The sequence below is a fragment of the Zonotrichia albicollis genome, chromosome Z (assembly GCF_047830755.1).
Source record: "Zonotrichia albicollis isolate bZonAlb1 chromosome Z, bZonAlb1.hap1, whole genome shotgun sequence".
Classification (NCBI taxonomy): Eukaryota; Metazoa; Chordata; class Aves; order Passeriformes; family Passerellidae; genus Zonotrichia; species Zonotrichia albicollis.
In genome coordinates this window covers 47,705,759-47,721,165 of record NC_133860.1, presented here as the reverse complement: position 1 = coordinate 47,721,165, position 15,407 = coordinate 47,705,759, and the positions used below count along the sequence as shown (strand labels likewise).

The 15,407-nt window shown below is 33.0% G+C and overlaps 1 protein-coding gene across 47 annotated transcripts in view; it reads left to right on the top strand.

Moving 5' to 3' along the window:
• PTPRD (protein tyrosine phosphatase receptor type D) overlaps nt 1-15,407 on the top strand; it is a 1,168,317-nt gene that overhangs the window by 561,752 nt on the left and 591,158 nt on the right. For 2 of the 47 annotated variants that reach the window (XM_074533113.1, XM_074533112.1), the window contains one exon: nt 6,114-6,145. The exons of the other annotated variants lie outside the window; for them this stretch is intronic. The gene's annotated coding sequence lies outside the window, so the exon portion shown is untranslated. The remainder of the gene's footprint in view (nt 1-6,113; nt 6,146-15,407) is intronic. 47 annotated transcript variants of the gene reach the window in all.

Below are 15,407 nucleotides of genomic sequence, written 5' to 3'. Positions count from 1 at the left end.
CCAGGACTCTTGAAAAATATCCATCACAATACTTGAAATGCATCTAATACATCAATTACAAATGCTAAGGGGAAGAGCCTTTATCTGTGATTTGTTGTATGCTTTCAGTTCCTCTCCCCTGTAACAAACCTTGAGGCAGTTGGCAGGTGGTATCAGACAGAACAGATCTCCAGCCGCTTCATCTTCCACTTGACAAATAGACCATTTCACATCAATCTTGTGGTTCAGTACATTTAGAAAGTTCAATGCATCTTTCTGTCCTGAAACCTCTTGCTCTGCTGTTACTACCTGTCCCCTATATGTAAATTACTATATTGAACATAGATTTCCTCCTGTTTCAAATTTCTCTGTTACAAAATAATGAAAACTGTTTGATTCACCAATATAAAGCATGATTATTTCTGTTGAAGTACAGGGGGATGTGCTACTGAAAAATGAAACCAAATGTCTCAGAGGCAATTCATTATGCTCTGAATAAATAAAATTCTAAATATTCTGCTGTTATATTACACTAGGAGTTTTTTCAGTATATTACAGCATCTTCTAGAGTATCACCAATAGCCATGAACACTGGGAAAATGAGTACTAAAAATGCATGTATTATATGAGAAAATAGTACTTCAACTAAAATTGTGCCCTGTTAGTACACTTAATACTGATATACTTGTTTTAAATCAGAGTAAATATGGAATTTTCTGATTACATAATCAAAGTAGCAACAACTGAAATCATGTTGCCTGCACACTAACAAGAATCTAAACTTTATAGATTTATATGACTGTTATGATGAGTGACACAGACATTAATGTATATTTGGTTGCATTAATCCAGTTAATAATATCTAATATTTTATCAGTTCAAACTAAAATTGTCTATGACGAAACCAATGGTCCTGAAATTTTTTACATTAAAAGCCTTCAGACAGTTCATTTATCTGAAAATCATGACTTTCTATGTTAAATAGAATTTTCTGGAAAAAAATCAGGAATTATATATATATATCACTATTGATATAGATATATTTGAAAGTTTATCTTGTAATTAGCATAAAATCTTTTCTTGCTAGATTTTTTGTCTAATAGATTTGTTCTTTTTTCATAGCACTTTGGTGTGTCTGAAAAGTTCAAGATCACAATATTAGGTTGTACATACACATTACTTATTTTTAAATTAACTGAATTTTAATATTTGACACATTACAGAAGACAAGAAAATACTTATTTACCAAAAAAAGACAAACTGGGCATGTGAAATTAAAATATATAAAATCTCTTGAAAGTAATAAAGGTAAACTAGAGAAAAACAAAGATGTACATTACTTTCCACTTTTATTCATAAAAATTCATACCATTACCTTGAGTTCATAAATAGTGAGTTCTTTCTAGATGAGAAGTGGCCTTCAAAACATCCTCAGTTATATATTTATTATTCTGAGAGACAGTCTGATCTTTGTAAGAAGGGCAGAGAATCATAATAATGCACCATAATGTTGAATGGTATTTTTAAAGTCATCACAGGAGCCATCTGTCTTCCCATTTGTTTGTCATGGAGAGGTACTGACCTCTGAAGGTGTACTAGCCTCCTCCAAAGTTAGTACCAACCTTATTTTGACTCCAGACAAGGTATGCAAATTACTATTTGGTAGCTTTTTGGGTTGGAGCACTGTACCAATGTTACCCAAGTGACTGTGCACACAGCAGTAATCTAAGCTGCATCTGCAGCCAAAGACATCTGTGAAATTCATTAGATGCCAACCAGTCCTTTCAGACCTGCTATTATTCGAAAATGACCTTATTCACAAAAAAAAAAAAACAAAAAACAAACCAGCAAAAAAAACAACCACCAGAAGTCTGATGAATTCCATGATTGGGAGGATATATTACTGTGCATCACAGATTGTCACCTTCAAATAGGTAGTTGAATTTCAGTACTTTTCCAAAGCTCAGATGGTCCTATTTCTTATGGAAAATTACTATCTAGAGCACTAACAAAAATATTGAACCCATGAATCATAGTGCAAGGTGGGGGGTTGTAGTTTGTATTTGTTTTTGCTTTTATTTTAACTTTTCCTATTCCTTTGTTATATGGTTGGCTTGGTTTTTACTGTTCATTTATCTGACTAATAAAGGAAAAGTTCTGAATTTGGCCTTTCATTGTTATATAAAATGGTCTATAGAGATTAATATTTAAGAGAGGTTAAAAATGCCCAACAGACAAAAATATTACCCTCCTATGCTCTTTTCAATTTAATAATTAACAGAACAAGCATTCAAAGCCCCAAGTTATGACAAGCACAGGAACTTGTAAACATCACTAAGAATTAACAGTTGATATCTATCATCAAAAGTTGTCAGAAGGTATGTCTAGAGTAACCTCCCAAGAGCCTTCATGTGAGATTTGTACCTAGAATTATTGATACTAATTTCAAACATGATAGATTTGTCAGATGATTATATATTGCCATAGCAAACTGACAGGAGGAGGACATGTCATGTTTCCAAAATGAAAATAGAAAAGAACAAGAACAGTAAAGTAAACATTGGGGTTTTTTTCAATTTCCCTAGGAAAAAAATACTAATTTATGCAGGATTATTTAACAGCATAGGATACAGGTCAGAAATAATTATATGTGGCAAGAAAACTGAAAATTTTTGAAGCAGTTACTATTTATTTTGGAACACTGTGTCAGTCAGTTACATGCTTTTCAAATCCAGGTTTTCTTTTTGGTTTTGCAAAACCTTAGGCCATTCTCTTTTATATTTATGTGACTGATATTTTTAACAGGATAATCTGAAAAAAAAAAAATCTTTTCAAGAAATTACATGTTTAAGATATTATTTTTGACCTTAAGACAAAGTTCCCATCTTGGTCTGTATACCTACATATTATACAAAACTGGAGGTTTAGAATCTGATGGAATTGTCCTGTTGGATTCTGGATTTTAACATTCTTTGGTGGAGCCTCTCAGAAGCATTTAAAAAATTCTGAAAAATTAATTTTTACATACTCAGCAATTATTAGATGTAGACTGTAAATATGTAGAGGGTGACAGCTAAATTGTTTGGGGTTTTTCCTTCCCTCATGTGAACATTTCTAATTTTTTCAGCAGTTTAGTGTAATTACATAATTAGGAGACAGATAATTTATTCTTAGATGACAAAATGCAGTTACCTGTATTTTGTCATCTAAGAATATCAGACTGTAAGTCTTTCTTTCCTCAAACTTGTTGGAAGTCAAATATAGTCTTGTCTCTGTGGATTTTAATCAATTTGCACAGTCAGTTGGAATTTTCTGCTGATTTTGGAACACTTGATACTGTATTGCAACTCATGAAGTGCTTATTCAGAGAATCATAGAATAGGCTTTATTCCTAGAATCAGTAAGTGGTTTGGGTTAGAAGAGACACTTAGAGGTCATCTAGACCACTACCTTCACCATGAGCAGGACATCTTCAACTAGATAAAATTGCTCAAACTACCATCCAGATCTTCGAGGTTTCCAGGGATGGGACATCAGAGCCTTTCCACTGGGCAATCTGTTTGGGTGTTTTATCACCATTATTGTAAGAACCCTCTTTCTTATGTATAATCTGAGGCTCTATTATTTTAAATCCAAGATCCCTTGTCCTGTTACAACAATCCCATGGTGAATCTATTTGTTCTTCAAGTAGTTAATATCATTCAGACTGGAAATCATGGGAAATGATCATATATTCTCCCACTGTTGTGGAACAGTAAAAAATATAAAACTTCTTATTAATGCAGCTCTGTGCTTTTATATTACTTTGCAAATTATTTAGCTAGTATTACAGGCAATGATCTCTCATTTTCAGTCAGTGTACCTGAGGCACAACAACAATTTTTACTAAGCCCTTGGCTGAGCTGATGGCAAAGCTGTCTGCAATGTATGAAGTTGTTGATGGAGCCAACAGGATGTTGTCCAGATTTTCATAGTAAACACAGAGTGATTTGGACTGAAAGTGGTCTTTCACGGTCATCTCACTCCAGCCCCCTGCCATGAGCAGGGATACCTCTCAATGAGCCAGGTTACTCAGGGCCCTATCCAACCTGACCTTGTACACTTTCAGGGATGGGACATTCACAGTCCTACCGAGTAACCTGCTCCATTGCCTCATTACCCTCGTAGTGAAGAGTTTCTTCCTAATATGTAATTTAAACACAGTCACTTCCAGTTTAAAGCCATTTCTCCCTCTCCAGTCACTTCATGTTCTTGTGAATAGTCTCTCTCCATCTTTCTTGTAGGCTCAGACACTGGAAGGCATTTGTTTAATTCTACATATTTCTCAGCCTTGCGGTCTCTGTCTTTTCAAAGCTACTTTATTTTTAACATGGCTGGTAATGTTGAGTAGAATTATTAACATTTAATGTGAATAGAAATATTGGAACATTTTACATTTTCCGCTGGAACTACGTTATAAAGAACAGTTTCCATTTTCAACTTAAACCTTTTTTTCATGTTATTTTGACATGAGAAATTGCTTTGAGTACCTAAACTTGTGAAAAGATTCTTCATCATTCTGAAATATTTTAAAATAGTTATTATAATATAAAATTTGTCATTCTCTCATAAAACATGTCAAATGTCTCTGTCATCAGGCAAATTCATCTCAAATATTTTATTTGCATTTTTCTGCAGTATATAATACCCTATAATTTAGAAAACATACGATATCCTATAATTTAGAAAGCATCTACCTACCAGGTAGATTATAAATTGACACATACATAATATTAACCAAACAAACAGCAAGACACCTCAGTGGTCAAATGAATGTATTGTTGATAAGTGTTCCATGGTACAGTCTTTTTCTGCTTCACAGTTTTCATTCTCAATTTTCTAGTAAGTAGATCTAGTTAGCTGAAAGAGGAGAGCACATGCTCCAAAATCAGTATTAGGATCTTGCTTTACTGACTCTCCAGACAGGCAATGCAGTGCTTTTTGATGTTCCATCCTCTCTTATTCTTGTGAAGATATATTATTACAGCAGAATAAAAGTTAAGTAGTCCATGGCAAAAAAGGAAAAAAAGGCTTGAGTCTTTTCCTTAGAACTTTATATAGAAGAGTCCATTAAATATTCTATATGCTGCCATTTCTAGAAATCCTTGAGTCATTAAGTCAGAATGAATTATTTAAAATTAAACCAATTTAAACCTAATGAATGGAACAGATTATATTTTTCATCCTAACACTGTGTTATCATACTGTTAAGAAATGTATACATTTATTGTATAAATATAAATTCACGATCTAATGATTTGCTTTCTAAAATTCTGAAATCATACAATAATAAATTTCGACTTTCGATCTCTTCCTCCTGGCATTAATTTTACTTATCTCTGAAAAGTTTTGAAATTATTCAAAAACTGGAGGAGGAACATCTTTGAGGGGCAGGGAGGAGAATTTTCCTCCTATTTTACCATAATAACTGATTAAGTGAACAAAAATTAATTGTGTCAGTAACTCCTTTTCTTATCCTAGAAGGCTCATGAAACTTCCTGAAAGTGTCTTTTTGTTCCAGTATTTTGATATAGTAGATGAAGTCACATGGGATCCCTCTTGGGCAAAGTAGTTTGGAGGATGATAACTCTGTCTAGACTAACTTTATCAGAGATTAATACATCCTTTAAATTTGAGCTTCAGCAAATATCAGTTGTTGTTTGGGGTTTTGTTGTTGTTGTTGCTGGAGGATTTTGTTTGTTTGTTTGTTATTTGTTTGTTTGTTTGGGGCTTTTTTGTTTGTTTTTTATTTCTCACAGTTCTGACTCATGATAGCCTTGTAGGATTCATTGTCTTCTATGGAAAAAATGCTGTGATTGAAGCTTGGAGAGCACATATATTTAGAAGTTTATGGCACATTCTTTTCATGTTTGCATCAAAACTGCACACAGATAGCATCTTCCATCCCTAAAAGATCAATAAATTGAATTCTAAAGGATTTTTCCTTCTAAATTCAGTTTTTCATGTTCCCTAAAGACACATGTCTTCATCAATCATACTTGGCTGTTTGCTACCAGTATTCCTACTTGGATGTTTTCCAGAGTTTGGGGTTCTTCAATGCTTCTCATTACTTAGAAACTGTATCTCTTCTACAGGTTTCTATAACCAAAAAAAGATACTATACTAGGTAAGTTACGTACCTGATTCTATTTTTATTTACATTTGTTCAGCTCAAGTGGACACAATAAACATAATTTTGAGGCTGAACTCTTTCTGCAGAGGTGGGATATTAGTAAATAAAAATTCAGGGCTGCTTTTCAGGACAAACTTGATCTAGTATGTTGTCAGTAAAATCTGCCTGGAACATTGCAATGACAATTTTATGCAATCATTTATCAAACTATTTTATAAACACCGTGTGATTAATGTACAAACATTAGGTAGATATGTATACACACAGCTGACTTATTAAGTTACCTGAAATATCCAGCACAGCAGTGCACAATACTGTGCAGGTCTATTTATTCATCTCAGAAATCTTGAGGTGGCAGATCACTTAAACGAGTAAGTGACCAAAGTTCCATTTCCTTTCACACAATGAGGCATAAAAGCCTCCCTAAGTATATAAACTACTTTTTGAAAATTACTTTCAGAGAAGTAAATATAAGCCATGTAGATGAAAGAATCACAGTATCAATTTTAAATTATTTGCCAGTTTCGAACCAAACCAGTCTATGTTCCTTATCAATAAATGTCACTCTTACAAAGAGACGTTACAGTTTTGACATGGAGTGAATTCCTCACCACTTCCTGGGAACCTTCTTGTCTCAGAGCCCTCAAGCAATGAGAATAATGTCACAAAGTGTGCAGAGAGGCTTGTATGAATCTTGTCCAGATGTATATTCATCTCTGTTAGGATGACCTACTGTTCTTCTGAAGCATAACCTAAAGTTCAATGTTAAACTGAACATAATTGCTTAATGACTTCAAAATAGATTTTGCTATGAAATTATGAGGAAAGTAGTCATATTGTTTTAGTCGTAGTAATAACTCAAGTCCTTGAGATACAACCCATTTGTAAAAATATTGAATCATTATCCTGATATTCGAGAAACATATGTTGAGATAGCAGCCAACTGAAGGAAACATCTCACCTAAAGAAACAAAAATTATGTAGAAAAACCTTACAAAACTACGACAAAAATTTCAAACTTTGTTTTTTTTTTTTGTCTGCAATTATTTTCAGGTGGGAGAAGATTAGTCGTAGTTTCTGCATTCATTAGCTTTTAACCGGTGTTATAAATCTCAAAATAAAGGAAAGCCTCCTTTGATTTTTTTTCTCTTGTCTTTTTATTGCCCACAATACTATGTTTCTATCACAACTTATCCAGCTGCAATGAGACAAAAGAATTGATAGGTAGAAAATATTGTTCAGAGAAAGTAAGTTGCCTGCAGAGAAGATCCAAAGCATTTAGCAGTAGTGGAAGATAGTGGACTTTCTTTTGGGTTTTTTTTACATTTTTACAATGCACTTTTAACAAAGAATTTCTTCTTCTGATGGAAACAGTTTACAAATTTTTTTTCCAATGTGCTGTAATTTTGCTTGTTATTTACAGAATTTTAAATTAAATTTTAAATGTTAAACTAATTTTACTATCTGTGAAGTGGCTTTACTAAATCTGGAATCATTTTATCAAAAGGAAAATAAAATTTTGGCTATTTTGGCTATTATAATTAAGAAGTGGGTATCATACAAATTCCTCTTTCTACCTCTATCTACTTGCTGCAAGCAAGTGACCAAACATGTCATTCTTCCAATCTATAAATGCTTGGATGTCTTTCCATGTAATCACAGTGACTATTTAATACTTGTCCTCAATTTTCTAATTTAAGTGATATGTTTAAAATATATTCTACTTTTTTCTTCACATCGTGGTAATTTTGGAGTTAATCATATATAAATTCTGTCTGGCTAGTTAGTGATAGGATTGCCAGTCTTTCCTTTCAGCAGTACTCTTCCCCAGACAAAAATGTAAGGGGTAGCTGTAAAAATATCTGGAATTTCTTTTGAGAAAGAGTGGGTTAAGAAGGAGGAACTACAAGTGAAAGGTTTGCTGCCACAGAGATGCCAATAAATACTAGTGTGGAGTATTGTGTGTTAGAGCAAAAATACAAACATACCAGACCCATGTGTATGTTTCTTCTGTGAATATCAAGTCTCAAATCCATGGGGGTTTTATGATTGTTTGTATCTCAAAATTAACACTATTCATACAGTAGTTCTGTGAAGATGAATGCTGGTATTCAAAAGGAGATATAGTATGAACCCTCAATTCATCCTGGGCCACTCCTACAAAAATTGAATATGAATTCATGCATACTATTGAATCAATTTCTTTTTAGTTTTAGGAGTGTCCTTTCCATATCATTTTAAGAGAACTCATACAAACTAGCTACTGGGAATAGCCCAAAGGCATATTTGAGCTAATGCATCCTAAACGAAATCTTAACCTTCAACCTTCATTTTCTAAAAGCATATTCTCTAATTAGATAGTGCTCTTTTCATGCAAGTGAAAGGTGTAATGCTGATTAGGTCTATATTGCTGAGGGAAATTTTGCCACTGCAAGGTCAACATCTGTTGACTTAAAAACTAGAAGGCATAATTCAGCATTTGAAATCATAGCTGCTTGTACTAGGGTTAATTAAACACTAACTCATCATTTCCTGAAAACTCATAACAAATACAAGCTGACAAAAGCTGAAGATTTTATTTTTTCACATTCTGATATGCATTGCATAAATTAAGCTCACATAATACCGAGGTTAACAGAGGTTTAACCATGAACCTTGACACAGACAAGTTTGATTGCAATTTTTTTCTGAGCTGATTCAGTTTTTTGCCTTGAGTCCTCTGTACTAGAATGCAATTAAGGAACAAAAAGCATAATTACACTAATGATAGATAGTCCAACCTCAAAACAGGCTGGTTTAATCAGGAACTCTGAATGTGACTTCATGCACAAGCCCTTGTCAATATGTTCTCATTTCTCCCACTTCAAAGACTGAGAAACAGCTCCTTAGCAGGAATACAGATTAGATACAGACAAATTATATACACTTCTTCTTTTTTCTCTGAAAACAATTAGTTTGAGACTATCAGTATAATAACCTAAGCATTTCCACTACGAAGGTCAGATACTCTGATGATGTTTTTAAAATTTTGTTTCAGAACTTGTAAACACAATTTCCAAACACAACCTTAAGGAGATACAAATACAAAAGAGGTCTCCTTTTGTATTCCTTTTAGGAAGTCATCTCCCCTACTTAACGTAATATTTAAATCTACAGCGTTTGATAATTTTTTAATCATAATAAGGTACCAAAAGCATAGATGTAAAGACTACATATATTAATCAGTATTTATAAACAGTATTATAAGATGAATATAAAATTATTAGTCTAGAGAGCCCATAAGTTACAGGAAAAAAAAGATGTCCAACTCACTAATTAAATTACATACTTCACTGTTTCTTCAGTACAAACATAAAAAACTATTGTCTGGATTTAGTCTTAGACTCAGTTACATATATTTTTTTCCCCTATGAGTTCTCAGATAATATTTAATCAAGTTATTATATGATTTCCACTTATGGAATCATAGAATAACTTAGGTTAGAATAGTCCCTTAATATAATCAAGTCCAATCATTAACCCAGAACTGCCACTTCCACGACAAGACCATGTTCCTAAGTGCAACATTTTCATGTCTTCAAAATACTTCCAGGGATGGTGACTAAACCACCTCCATAGGAAGCCTGTTCCAAAGTCTGACAAGTTTAATATTGAAGCAATTTCCCATAACACACAGCCTATTATTCTACAGTTTAAAGAAATTGAAGAGCTTTGAAATTAACCAATACTTCTGAATATGTTTTAACTTTTAGAATATATTAAAGAGGGGATTTTTTCCACTACTTGAAAATATTGAATTACTATGCATAATAGTGGAAATCTCATATCTTGGTAGGAGTAAAATTCTAAGTTGTTTACATCTTCGATATCATGTCGGTTCAAATAATTTAATAATTTTCAAAGTGCTTTCTTAGTTAAGATATGAAGACATAAATGCCATCCATAGTGATTTGTGGTAAAATCACTGGAGCAATTCTCAACCAGTGAACCAATTTCCACAGAGGACTTGTGAGTGGTTGTAGATGGCATGCTTGATACTGAAAAAGAATTGATGGTGTAAGATTGAAACCATGTTTTAAGAGCACAATGAACAAAATTCAACAGCAGCCTTCTCTCCTCTTTAGAGTAAGCTGGTTCTGCTTTATTCCCAGAAAGCTCCCTAACACGGGAAATTTTTCTAACACTCACAAGGGCAAAGTTCACTTGTAGGAAAAGCAAATTCTGAAGAAATTCTCTCAGCAGAAGTTTTCCCTGTATGCACTTTCTTGACACTCAGCTTTAAATGAGGTAAAAATGCCATCTAGATAGAGACAATTTCAAGCAGCTTTGTATATTTTTATATTCAGCTTTCTTACTCTGCTTGAACTTTTTGCTATGGCAAAAAATTTTTGCTATAGCATAACACAAGAGAAAAACCTGAAGAGAAAAAAAAAACAAATAACCCAGACTTTCACAAGATCATTTTAAATCCTTCAGAATACCTAATGTCAAGTCAGCTAATGTTAATGAAAGAACAATGGTATAAGACTCTATTTGTTTTACATATCACATAGACAGCTTGTCCAAAAATACAAAATCTTAAAGTAATTGAAGTAGTTAGCTGGAATACTAGGATTTACTTGAGCAAATCACGTCACTTGAAGAAGATTAGCATAGTGTCACTAAAAAGTCCTTTAATAAAGGACTTCCTTATAATTCTAAAATCATTTAATTAAAATTCACATGACTTATTACTAGGTCAGTGATACGAAAAGGCCTATGTCATTAAATAGTTTATTTTCTTTTTATTCATGTCAAGATGTCTTATCTTCTCCCCACCAACCCCTTTGCAAGATTTATCTTAGTTTTATCTTCTGTTTGGTTTTATCCTAATTTTTTGTGTAATATTTCTGTCAACAAACTACAACAATTAATTTATGCTCATGTATTTTTTTGTTCATATAATACAGGAGATAATTTTTTATAATGTGCTACTCTTTTCCTTCTACTCATTATTTCACTTATGAGATAATGTCAAAAGGAGATGAATATTGTCACTGGGTAATGTCCTCCCACTGCAAGATGAATGTCAAGACATTTATGAAAAATAAAGGATCACATGAAACAGAGATATCTATTTCAAAGCAGGAGAGCATTTTCCAGTCAAAATATTCTGTGCTGGTCATAAGATGTCTGTTCATTTGGATTGTTTTGAAAAGATGAAACAGATGACAGATGCAAGTAGATTAGAAGCTTTTCTGCTTGGCATTAATCATAAAAGTTTCATTTCATAGTATTTTAAGAATATGATTTTTTAAAAAACCCAGATATGAGCAAGAATGTAAAACAGGTATCGTAATATTTTCCTGCAATATTTTCTGGTTTCTTAGTAGCGTAGAAATTCATCATTTGACAGTAATAAAATATACAAAATTACTAACTAGAAAATAATGAGTGTTATTTCATTAGATAGATAGATAGATAAAGTGTTGTGTAGTTTAGCTTTGCCCATACCTAACAATGTGACACTGATGAAAACTGAAATAAATCCACATTATTGTCACTGGCTTTAGATTCATGGATACCTTAACCAAGAAGAAAATAATAAGTAGCTGGTAACACAATCATTTTGGAAATATTACAAGGCAAGTATAGATACCCTATAAATAGATCTTGGACTTACACTATAAAGTCCAGCACTATGGACACAGACTTCCATTTTGCTGCAGCAAATATTAAATTTAATCTAATCCTCCAAGTTGCCCTAAATAACAAATAACTAGAAAACAGATAAAAACAGAAACTAACTGGACATGGTTACAGCTGCCTTCCTGCTTTTCAGTTGCTGTGCTTAATAAAAAGGTTTCCTTTCTGTCTCTTTCACTTTGTTCTTTTGGCACCAGCAATCTTGAGATATATGGCATGTATGTATGGTGCCATGAGGGTATAGAAAGGCTCCCTGGACAAATACCTTCAGCAATACAGCTTTAGAAAACCAAATAAAATTTTATAAAGTGTTTATTATTCAATATAAAAAAATAAACATTTCTTACAATTAAAAATATTCAAGTATATGTGATTAAGAGGATAACTTTGCAGATACTAATGCAAGTTGATTTCTTACTCTTTTGTTATTAGAAAATAAAATTCTTCTATTAATACCACTGAAAATGTAATAATATACGTTACTCTTCTGTTGCATTGGTTATGCTTAGTAGTTTCATGTGAGGTTTCCTCTACTGTATGAGAAGGAGACATCACTAATTCATGTGAGCTGATAATCATGTTACAGGTTGGTTTAATGAGATTAGTGCTTTTTTGTAATTATTATGGTAATATACTGTCTGTGACTCATACAATTCTCTTCTATTAATTAGTATTTGATTGCTTTAGTATAATTCATTTTTCTGAAGTCCCAAGTTTGTTATACTAAGTTATATAGTTATTGATTTTATTATGCAGTTTATTTCATTATGGATTTGGGGGTTTTTTGATTGAAATTTCATCTTCCTCAGAGCCGACAAATCTCATTCATATTCTTTGGATTCGTTTCACTGAAAGAATTACAGGAAGTATACAATCTAAGTCAATACTTGCACACAAATTCTAAGAATCACCAAATTCTTAAAGTGAGACATGCTATGGTGGAAACACTGGCAAGCCATCATGCCATATCAACTCCACTTAGCCTGATTCTCAACTTCCAAGGATGAGTCTTGTATTAAGGGAAATGAAAAAGGTGTCACGATTTCTGCAGCTTGCTATTTTACATAGATGTAGAAAATGATGCAAAAATGCCAGTGTTAGAACCTTGTGAAGCAACAGATATTTAGAGCAACACAAATGCATTTCCTTCCACTCAGCAGGTGACATAATGCACTGCAAATGATCAGGAAAGCTGTGCAAAGCTCCTGAATTCTAAGGATGAGTCTGTGTCAAGGTGCTTCTGAAAAAACAGTGGAGCAAATCTTGCAGCCAACCCTGGAATCCCTAGAGAATTGGCCTGAATTTATTGCCTGTGAATTTGTATTTTAGAGAAGATTTGCTTTCTATCCTGTTTTTTCTGTCTCTCAAGAAATGTGAAGGAAAGCAAGGGATATTCTTTCAAAATCCCTATCTGTCAAGAAATTTCCTTTGGAAAAGAACAAATGTGGTCATTCCAGAACCAAACAGAAAGGCAAATTCACTCCCAAATCCTGAACAAGTTTAGAGACTTTTAGAAAACAGAAAAACTGTATAAAAAGTATGATATTCCTCTGTAGGGAAGTGATATGTGTTTCTCACAGAAATTCAAAATTAATTACCCATTTTTTGTAGAAATGTGAAAAAATAGTGATCATATCTGATGAGTGTACCAGGCTGTTACTGGCATTAGATTGATGCCTTTCCAATCAATATACAGGAAAGACTGACATCTTCTTGGGAACTAAAATTTTCTATCACATTATAAAGCCGGACTCAAGCTTAACTCCACTAATAATTTCTTATGACAGAGAGCTGATACTTTGCCAGTAAGACTGGTGAACAACTAAATAATTATAGCATTTTTTCTGTTAATTGTGTGTGAAGCCACTTATAATACTCTCTTTGATAGGAAAAAAGCAAAACAATAAAACTCCTGCAAGTTTAATTCTCAAACAAATATGTAAAGGCTTTTTCTAGACAGTTTTTAGATAGATCATTTTTTTCTTATGTTCGATGCCTTCATTATAAAAGCTACGTCAAATTAAATACTGTTTTCGTTACGTGCAATGTAGTCATGTTTTTCACACATTAAACTTCATATGGACAAATCAAAATTTCTCATAACTTAAAAAAAAAGATGCAACAGTGCTATAATAGTTATTTATTTGCAATGCACTGTCAGTGTGTAATAGGCGTTTATGACAATGCTAATATTATTGTTCTAAATAAAATCTGTTTTCAGATACAAGTAATAAAAAGATGATAAGAGAGAGATCCCTACAGATAAAAAATATACAGCATTTTTCTGATTTTTTAGTATGCAGTTAATCAATCTGTCCACTTAGGAAATAAGTTTTGTTCTATAACTCGAATGTATGTGTCAAAAAGTAATAATCAGGATCAGAATTTGTCACATTGGTGCCTAGCTGCATCAGAGGAGTTTCTCAGAATCTGGGTGATGACAGAAGAAACTAATTAGTTGTTTATAACCTGCTCATTATCATATCATTCCAGTTATTTGCCACACATTACAGAGCTCACATCAGCGCTAGTTTGGGAATTCTGAACTTACCTCCTATTTGTGGTCCAGATTTGCATTGGGTAATGTAGGTCTACAAACTTAAGCACCCAAAGTTAAATAAAAATCTGGACTTTTGACATAGGAACTGTTAAGCATTTCCTCCTTATCTCCAAGTCTCTGGCAATTCCTTTTTGTCACTCTTGCTCTCCTGATTACACCACTCTCCTAATAACGTCCCCTAACATTATAAATGCAGTTTTGCTTTCAGCAGTTTCATAGTTTCTCTAAATGTATGGAAGATTCCTAACAGGCAGGAAAAGTACAGTTTCCCTTTTGCAAAAATTACTTCATAAGTGAAGTTGAAACACTCATCTAACCTTAGAAAAGTTATTTTAGTCAAAATCCAAGGAAGTTCAAAGGACTGCAGTTTCAACATTGAAGAATTTGAAAGACTTATTTCAGAGTTGCCAATGCCCCACTAGTTTAAGTGAGTTTGCTCCCTGGTTTCAGCTCTTTCAAACCACAGTGGTTGTGGTTCCAGCATTTCTGGCAACTATTTCACACACTACACTATTCTGCTATAGTTTATTCTGTTTCTTCTAGCAGACTTACCCTAAAGAGCAATTAAGCATTTATTAGGGTTGACACTCTGTTTCTCTGTGGCAATCATCTTAACAAACATGAAAGTCTCATTTTCCTGCATTTCACTTAGGACATAAAATATAAGTGACACATCACATTAAAATGTCAGAACAATGGGTAGTTCTGTTTTAATCTCAGGCTTAACTTCCTTCCTAGCATACCTCACATCAGTAGTTATGGGCTATGTATATACTTTCTTAATTATACATGTTTATGTCAATATTACAAAACTCTTTTTCACTCCTCAAAAAAAAGATTGTTTAGTGACTGCATTTCTCACAACTTACTATGCTAATATTCAGCTTGCTCTCAATTCTGTCCCATGAATCATGTTATATTCTGCAATTTTCTATTTCTCCATCCTGTTGACAAAAAAGAAGTCATCTAGTATTTGTTTTCCAATATATTTATCTGTTTATTTTATTATCA